The sequence below is a fragment of the Octopus bimaculoides genome, chromosome 6 (assembly GCF_001194135.2).
Source record: "Octopus bimaculoides isolate UCB-OBI-ISO-001 chromosome 6, ASM119413v2, whole genome shotgun sequence".
Classification (NCBI taxonomy): Eukaryota; Metazoa; Mollusca; class Cephalopoda; order Octopoda; family Octopodidae; genus Octopus; species Octopus bimaculoides.
The window spans coordinates 9546479-9556560 of NC_068986.1; the positions used below are offsets into that span (position 1 = coordinate 9546479).

Below are 10082 nucleotides of genomic sequence, written 5' to 3' on the forward strand. Positions count from 1 at the left end.
CGTACACATGCGTCATACAGTCTGCCTTTTACTCTGAGTGAGAGTCCCTTTGTCACCAGCAGGGGTAAGAGCTCTCTAAACTTTGCCCAGGCTATTCTTATTCTAGCAGCTACACTTTCAGCGCACCCACCCCCACTACTAACTTGGTCGCCCAGATAGCGGAAGCTATCGACTACCTCTAGTTTTTCACCCTGGAATGAGATAGTTGTTTCCTGTTTGTTTGCAGTCTTTATTGCACCTGAACATGCCTATCTATTTTCTTGATGCTAAGAAAATCCTTTTTTTGGTTTGAGAAAAGATTGTTACCATACTTGTATAATGGCAATTGTAAAATTCTTCAAATATTAATTATAATTAGTGTGTCCCATTAAAAAAAAGAAAGTGGTTCTAAATAATCTACCTACTTTATATCATTCAATTCAGTAATGTATTATAACAAAATCTGTATTAAAAAAATTTTTTTAAATCAAACTCTGTCACAGAGGCCAGAAGCAATCAATAACAAAAATAGATTACCACACTACACATAAGCCAAATCTATCCACAATATATAATACCTTTCCACTAAACAGTACATATCCTTCTACTAAACAGTATATACCCTTCTATTATTGTTAACATTAACAGGAAGCCATTCACTTGATTGGCAAACTTTTCTTTACAGATAACCTCAACGTCTCAACTCTTTGTTGAGTTAAAAAAAACATTTTACTTTTACAAAGACTTTTTTGACTGCCCTCATTTTTTGTTGGACACAATGGCTTGTCTATGTCACAGATAAATTATGCTTCATTCCAACATTTGAATCATAATTCTACATAATTGTTTCTTCTGTCATATCTACTGCATCTCTTTGACAGCTTTCTCTACTAACATGTCCAAATCAGTCATGTAGCTGATTCACTCTGTTGATAGTTTTCCCTATTATATGGTACACGGATACTTTCTTCTCTCTCAATGAATCAACACAGAAAATATTAAAAGATATTCTATGAATAAAGAGTAAAAAAAACAAAAAAAAAACGAGTTGCTTTAAAAGATAAATATGGATGAGAATGTGTTAATGCCTTACATTGAAAAGATCTGTTACAATGAAATGGGAAAATGTAAAAATAAAAATAAAAAACAGAATCCAAAAGAGCTGGTGGTGGTGAGTCACCAGCAAATATTATACAATGAATGAGTGAATAAGTTTGTTTGCCATGGGGAGAAGACACATCTGACATTTTGGGGAAGGATATTTCATGTGAGAGAAAAAAAATATTTTCGATTGAAAAAATGTTTTATTTGTTTGTTTTTCTTTTTACATAAACTCATCGTGCTTTCAATAAAAATTCTTTTATGGTATTTTCTGTCAAAAATAAACCTACATCATTCTGTTATTTTGACTTCATTATTGACAACATTGGCCAAGAAAAATATTTAATTTTTTTTTTTTAATCAACAAAAAATTTAGGTGAAAAAGATAAAAGTTTTTAAAATTGTTGAACATCGAAGTAACAAAAAGTTGATAGGAAACGGTTTCTATATTTAACCTGTTCATATTCTTTATGTGGTTTTGATCTATATTCACAAAATTCATTATAAAGAAGAATAAAGAAATCTGTCTGGTAGATTTTACATTAATATAAAATAGATATTCAAATACAGATACTGGAATGTTTATTACACATATATGTATGTTCCTACCTACCTACCTTTGTGTCACACTAAGGGAAGTAACTCAAAAGAGACAATGAAAGAGTAAGCCAAAGAACAAAAAAAAAGGGGGAAATAAAAGGATGATAATGGTAAATGGTGAGATGCCAGTGGTGACGATCTTTTTATTTGTTGTTCAAGATGGCTATGGTTTGTTTGTTGTTGGTAGTCATGGTAGTGTTGGTGGTGGTGACAGCAACCATTTACATTAAGGTATATATGTAATAATAATAATGATGATGATGAACTTATTGTATCTAGTGCTGCTCAGGTGCGCACTACAACTCAGAGAAAGGAACCAAAACTGCTTTGAACAGTTCGTAGAATATGCACAAGAAGTGTACAGTAAAAAAGACTTTAAAAAAAAAAAAGAGAAAGAAAGAAACAGGGTGGAGAGCATCAGGTGTACTGGAAGCATGGAAATTTTGAAGGATGCAGTGTCTCGACAGCTAATGACTGATGCAGGTAGTTTATTCCATGCTTCATTAATTCTGAGCATGAAAGAATGTTTCTAAAAGTCATGGTGCTGTGTTGCTTTGTGATTTCGCAAGCATGTCCACAAGTGTTAGACATACGGAACTCAAAAAGGTGCCCACGGTTGTTGTTGGAAAGATGCTGGATAATCTTGTGGGTGTCTGCTAAGTCAGTTGCCAGGCATTGAAGCTTTAACCCTTTAATGTTTGCATTATTCTGCCAAAATTAATGCTTTTTCATCCACATTGTTTTAAACTAATCATACATTATCTTGTAGCTATGAGATTTTGATGAGGTAGCTGTTAATTTTTAAAACGATATTGTAGGGTTGGTGTGAGAGACCAGATTTGGCCAGTCTGAACATAAAACAAGCAGAATACTTTTGGCCGGATATGGCCGGTTTAAATGCTAAAGGGTTAATGTGTCCATGCCCAGGGAAGCAAAACATTCAGTGTTGGTTGCAGGTTTTTGAACAGCTTCCAAGAGATGAATATGCTGAGCAAGATAGGATTCATAACAGGTGATATGACATTTTTAAAATTTCAGTACAAAAAAAATAAATATATTGTTCATGATGGCATATAAAAAGCACCATTCGAACGTTGGGCCTCATGGAGGCAGTGACAGGTGACCAAGACCTCTGGCAATATACCATGCTTGTGTAGACCTGTCAAGCCAAGTGAGACCATAGTCGTGGCCGATGCCGGTGTCAGGTCAATGGCACCTGTGCTGGTGGCATGTAAAAAGCACCCACTACACTCTGCTACACTCTCAGAGTGGTTGGCATTAGGAAGGGCATCCAGCCAAATTAGATTGGAACCTGGGGCAGCTCCTTGGCTTACCAGTTTTCAGTCAAAACGTCCAACCCATGCCAGCACGGAAAGTGGGTATTAGACAATGATGATGAATGTCAGCTTCTTACTACTCGCAAAAGCCACCAACACCCCCATCACCTCCTCCATTAACCAGAAAGGTGTATGTAAATAAAGTGGAACCAAGGATTCAATAGGGTGAGGAAGCGGGTAAGTTTGCAGGATTGCGAAAGGAGTGTGGGAGACGGAGGGGAAGGATTGTTGTGAGTGGACACAAGACTTGCTTATATTGTTTTCTGTTAATTTATAAAGACATCCCATCAACAATACTCAGCTATAAAAGATGTCTGAAGATTTGAACTTTTCAAATTTAGCTTATTTCATTAACTATTGACAGTGCTCCAGCAAGGCCTTGGGCTAAAATAAGCTAAAGCACTAATGTTTAATTATTAAGTAGATTGTGTTCGAAATAGTTTTCAATAGTCTTTAATTAAAAGATATCAACAAGTAAATATAATAGTAAAAAATATAAAAAAAGGAAAATCATTAAAAGAAATACAATCACAAATTAATTTTATGTTATATTACACAGAAATTGTCAAAGCTGTGTGTTTGAGAAGTTTGCTTCCCTAACACATGGTTTTTGGGTTCAATCCCACTGCATAGCATGCATTTCTAACATAAACCCTGGGCCAATAAAAGCTTTGTGAATGGATTTAGTAGATGGAAACTGAAAGAAGACCAGTGTGTGAGTGTGTGTGTGTGTGTGTGTGTGTGTGTGTGTGTGTTGACATTGTGTATTGTACATGGTTGTCACTGTTACACAAACATTCCTTCATTCCCAATATTCTACAAAAGCACGTTTGGCCAAGAGGGACCAGGTGAGGATTGGCAACTGAAAAGGTATCCAGTCATAGAAAATCTTTCTCATTAACCTCTGTCCAACCCATGCAAGCATGGCAGAGGTGGACATTAAACAATAAGATTGATGGAGATCGTAATTAGGAATAAAAGAAAACTTTTTTCCAAGTTGCCATTTGATAGTTCAGTGTATAAAGCTTAGCAACGAGACAAATGGTTACTGTGAGTTTTGGTTTAGTTATTGAAAGAATTAAATTAATAAAGAAAGAAAAGTTAAATTAATAAAGAAAGAAAAGTTAAATTAATAAAGAAAGAAAAGCTAAATTCGATATTCAATAAAAAAAATAAATAAAATGTAACAATGCTTTGCTGTTAGCTTGCAATAAATTGTATTGCTAAGAGAAATTGAATGGAATTTGTTTTGGAAAGTCTCCTGTTGGATGCAACCCGAAGAAAGAGGACAGTTATTGATTCTGTTTGAAGAATTTGTATCGCCCTAACCTTCATTTCAGCAGCATTTTTGCGTGTGATACAAGCAGTTAGTGAAATCCATGTGTAGGAAGTTAAACTGAAGCTGTTTCCTTTGTTCTCATATGTAACACCTTTCGATAAAGACTTGGGTAACTTGTTGGTTTAGGGTGCAGCTAGAACAAAATAAACACAAGCTGCTGCTGTTTTCAGAAATCAAATATAATTGAATTCAATGCTGGTTGTTACTATATTTCCACGACTTTTACCTCTACTTTCTTTCTTTTTTTCTGAGTGTTTACAACAATCTATTTGTAAACAAAACTCGTTAAAAATTAATTCACATACTCCATAAATATTATATTTTCATACTACCAGCTTATTGTCACAAGCATTTTAACCCTTTTGTTACTGTATTTATTTTGAGATGTTTTGTGTTTCTTTCAATTACTTTAAATATAACAAAGAATTTAATAAAATAACTTAGTTATCATGAAACTAGTGTTAGGAGCATAGATTGTGACTAACGTTTGGTGGAAGATTTTAATTCAAAACTTATGAAAACAAGACATTTGTAGCCAGAGCCAGTTTCAGCCGGGTTGGTAACGAAAGGGTTAGATAAAAAAGCACGGACATCACACAACCCTGTTTTGTAAGAAAGTAATATGTTCTTAGGCAAGGCAGTAAGCTGGCAGAATCATTAGCACGCCAGATGAAATGCTGAACAACATTTTGTCTGTCCTTACATCTTGAGTTCAAATTCCACCAAGCTTGACTTTGCCTTTCATCCTTTTGGGGTCGATAAAATAAGTACCAGTTGTGTATTGGGGTCGATTTAATTGACTTACTGCTCCTCCCTTGAAATTGCTGGCCTCGTGGCAAAATTTGAAACCAATATTATTATTATTATTATTATTATTATTATTATTATTATTATTATATGCTTTCACAATGTCGTTAGCACACCAGGCAAAATGCTCAGTGGCATTTTGTCTGCCACTACGTTCTGAGTTCAAATTCCACCAAGGTGAACTTTGCCTTTCATCCTTTCAGAGTTGATGAAATAACTAGCACTTGAACACTGGGATCAATGTATTCAACTTACCTCGTCCTCCCCCAAAACAGCTGGCCATGGGTCAAAATCTGAAATCAGTATTTCAATTGGCAAGCTGATAGAAATGCTAGCATGCCAAGCAAAATGCTCAGCGGCATTTCATTTGTCTTTATGTTCTGAGTTGAAATTCTGCCAAGGTCAACTTTACCTTTCTTCCCTTCAGGGTCGATGAAATAAGTACCAGTTGCATACTGGAGTTGATGTAATCAACTTACCCCTTTCCCCAAAATTGCTGGCTTTGTGCCAATATTTGAAAGCAATGTTACGTTCTTAAGCACCACAACTCTGTGTTGAATCCATTCCACTTATATCCTTAATCTTCTTGGGAAAAGTATGAGCAGGATAACCTCCCATCAAACTTAAAATACAGGGTCTTTACGCTCAGCTAGAAGAATACATTCTATTATAGAGGTACCACAAAGCCATGTTAATTCATTGATAGTAATCCACCAAAGGCCAACCTACTTCTATGATATAAAACTTTCTGTTTTAAAATCATTTAAATTAAAATTGTCCATCAAAATTTCATGCTAACATATGTTCTAAACCCCAGCTGAATAATGAGAAAGTTATTTTACTAAATATTTCCTTATCATTTTCGAAATTAATTCAAACAAAGACATTGTATTTCTACAGAAGTATAGTAAGAAAAGGGTTCCCCACTTGCTCCCCAAATTAAGTCACTGTCATTTATTACCAACTGCCAGTACCGCCTGACTGGCCTTCGTGCCGGTGGCACGTAAAAGCACCCACTATACTCTTGGAGTGGTTGGCATTAGGAAGGGTATCCAGCTGTAGAAACTCTGCCAGATCAGATTGGAGCCTGGTGCAGCCATCTGGTTCACCAGTCCTCAGTCAAATCGTCCAACCCATGCTAGCATGGAAAACGGACGTTAAACAATAATGATGATGATGATGATGACAGTGAAGAGTCCTAAACTTGCTTAAAAGACTTTCTAGCAACCCTGAACCAAATCAGAATTTGGTCTGTAATAACGGGAGGAAGATCTATAATTGTTTCCACTCCTTTTCCCAGCAGCATCACACCTAATAATTGATCTGATTACTTTTGTAGTGTTTTGTGAGAAGTAACAGCATGGTTTCAAACTGCAACTTAGTTCTTTAATATTTAAAAGCCTGGGTAGAGAGGTAAATATCCAGCAAAAGGAATCATTTCAATTCATACATATGGTGTGTTCCTGGCTAAATCTGATGATGTTTTGTGTCTCCTGCTTTTTCAGGAACAGCTTGGTGTATTGGTGATCAGTCCACAGCATTGGAGAGCATAAAGATTGAAGTTGCGACGAGAAAAACTTAGCCGACATGAATGACTGGAAACAATGTGGATATTGGAAAAGAGTAACCTGTATGACGATGGTTTGTACCGAGTGTCAAAATGCCAATATCATGACTGCTGCTCAATTCTCTGGACACTATAAAAACGATGAGATGGACAGCTTCAATGGAGACTACAAAAACACGGTCATCAGGAAGGGACACAACAGACAATATGACTGAGTCCACACTCCAGAATTCAGCCTCACTTCTTTGAAAAGAGCCATTGGCTTGATTCAAATGCTATGTGAAGCTGCTGGAGACTGGGTTGGTAGCAGGATTCAACTCCTTGCCATCCCTCCAGAAAGAGTCAGAAGTAGTTGTCACAGAATTTCTATCACTTCACCAGCCCCCCCCCCCCTCAAATTTCTGGTCTCTTAATTTTCCTGATTGTAATATCCGGATTACTATGTGTAGGGAATGGTTGAGAAAGACAACAACTGCTGTGCCTGAAGCCCCAAGATTGCGCTGGTAGCCAAGATCAAAGTGGTGTTTGAAGATCTTCCTAGGGACACAGTGAAGAATGCATGCACCAGGTTCCAGAGTCATCATGAGGCCTGGGTGGAAGCTGAGGGTTGCCACTTTGAGGAAACTTATCTCTCACCCATAATCTTGTTGATATTTTTTTACTTTTTAAAAATACTTTTATTTTTTAATCAAATATTGTGTTTTCTTTTCCTTTTATGCAAGCTGTCATATTTAGCCCAAACACCCTGTTTAAGATGCTCTTCTACAAGAACCTGCTTGCCAACCCTTCCTATCTTTCTTTCATACTGTAACATCTCATTTCACATAAAGCTACCCCACACCCAGGTCTTGTGATATAAGCTGCATGGCAACTTCACTAGTGTTGGTACCACATAAACAGCACCTGGTACACACTGTAAAGTGGTTGGCATTAGAAAGGGCATCCAGCCTTAAAAACCATAGAAACCATGCAGATACTGGAGCATAATACACTCCTTGCAACCATTCTGCCAAACCATCCTACCCATGCTAGCATAGAATATGGACGTTAAATAATGATGATGATGATGATGATGATGATATACCACAAATAACATTTTTGCTGTTATTTGCAGTTATATGAAGTCACTGTTTACTTCTTTACAGACCCCAAAAGTTCATACTTAGAGTTTAAACAAAAAAAAAACATTTTGAAATTCCCATCAAAGAGAGATCAATTTTTCTATATATATATTGATTATATATATTGATATATTGATTTTGGTTTGATGGTAAGAGGAGACATTGTCTGCTGGTTTGATTTGGTGAGAACTGATTTCTCTTTCGGCTGACTCTATATATCATGTCTCCTCTCACCATGACGTCTAGAGTCACTGCTACACTTCATTGAACAAAAGAACCCGTCATTACAATTAATTTTCAATATGAAACGTTACAAATATGAAAGAATTAATATGTATCTTTGCACCCTGCTACCATTTCTGGTAATACCCAGTACAATGTGACCAGTGAGTAGATGTTCTTTTTTAAGACATTGGTGGCATTGGCCAATGTAGTAGCAGCAGCAGTAGTAGTGTGGGGACAGGCACTGTAACAGAGCATCGTTGCATCTACCAATTGTTGGTGATTCCTTACTACTCCTAGTAGGTGACATCTTTGCACTACTCAGGCAACAACACTCCAAACCCATGGTCTGTTTGGGTAGTCGTTGCTGGTGAGAGTTTTTATGAGGCCGTGTGCAAATCCTACCTCAGCCTCTTTTAGTTTGTTTTTTTTTTTAAATGATATGCAGAACAAATGTGGGGTGGATTCTTTTACATGCCGGTCCTCACACTGCACTGGAGGAAAATGAAATGTAGTGCTTTGCTCAAGAACACATGCTGCCCAGTCCAGAAATGAACCCATGATCTGCCAGTCGTAAATGCGAAACCTTAACCACTGGGTCACGCACCTTCAAAGTGAATATATAAATTTGCCTAAATGACTTACCCTTTTTAAAATCCTAAAATGAAATAAAGTACCCTTCAAAAGTACCCTTCAATTGTCGAACAATATGTTACGTTTGAGAAGACCCGTTGAGTCAAGTGAAATCATTGTTGTGGCTGATGCCTGTGTCGCCTGACTGGCACCTGTGCTGGTGGTACGTAAAAGGCACCATTTGAGCGTAGTCAATGCCAGTGCCACCTGACTGGCTCCCATGCCAGTGGCACTTAAAAAGCACCATTCGAGCATTCATTATCAGTGTTACCTGACTGGCCCCCGTACCGGTGGCACGTAAAAAGCACCCAGTACACTCTCAGAGTGGTTGGCATTAGGAAGGGCATCCAGCTGTAGAAATCTTGCCAGAACAGATTGGAGCCTGGTGCAGCCTACCGGCTTGCCAGTCCTCAGTCAAACTGTCCAACCCATGCCAGCATGGAAAATGGAAGTTAAAAGATGATGATGATGATGATGAAATAAAATAAATTATTATATATCATTTCTGCATGTCAGTTATATAGTTATAATATTGCGTACATTGGTTTACTTCCAAAATGCAATAACATTAAAAACATCTTGTATGCAGCGTGCACTTTGGTGCAGCAATATCACCTTGCAGAAGTGCACGGCTGCAATCAGAAAGCAGTCAAGCTTATTCAACAGCAAGCATGTTATAATAAAAGCAGGCATGACAAAGAACAGAGCAGAAGATGCTGTAAAGAATTGGAACAGTGTCATATGGAGATACATAATTCTGTGGGATGTGGGGTAAAGTGATACCTCAGTGACAAAAAAATGGTAACAAGGAAGTTGTTTAGCTACAGTTAGAATTCGGTGAAAGCACAAGGTCACAAAACAGAACAGAACAATAACAATATGCAACACACACACACACACACACACGTGTTGTGTGCACATGCATTTGCAAGAAAAGCAAGGAAAAGATAAAGTCAGCAACATTGTTATGCTACACTTAAAAGTAGAAGACAATCCATACTGACCAACTGACCACAATTCTGACAAAAGAATATGCTTCAACTTCTCAAAATAGAGAAAATTTTGGAAGAATTTACTAAACTATTTTCAGTTTTTATTTTCTTTTAAATCTTTATAACTTATCAAAAGGTCCCTGCATGAAATGACACTGGAATTTTTGTCAGTGAAAAGGGTGCAGGCATTGGTGTGTGGTCAAGAAGCATGCTTCCCAACCATGTTGTCTTGAGTTCAGTCCCACTATACAGCGTCTTAGGCAAATATCTTCTTCTATAGCCTTGGGCCAACCACAGCCTTGTGAGTGGATTTGGAAGATGGAAACTGAAAGAATTCTTTGTGTGTGTGTGTGTGTGTGTGTGTGTGTGTGTGTGTGTGTGTGT

At 37.1% G+C, this 10082-nt stretch overlaps 1 long non-coding RNA gene and 1 other non-coding gene across 2 annotated transcripts in view; one reads left to right on the forward strand and one right to left on the reverse strand.

Moving 5' to 3' along the window:
- LOC106873547 (uncharacterized) overlaps nt 1-7364 on the forward strand; it is a 52991-nt gene extending 45627 nt beyond the window's left edge. Inside the window, exon 4 of the transcript XR_008264359.1 lies at nt 6669-7364. This is a non-coding gene — a transcript (uncharacterized LOC106873547). The remainder of the gene's footprint in view (nt 1-6668) is intronic.
- Nucleotides 1-10082, reverse strand: part of LOC128248095 (uncharacterized) — a 108313-nt gene that overhangs the window by 47551 nt on the left and 50680 nt on the right. The gene's annotated exons all lie outside the window — the stretch shown is intronic.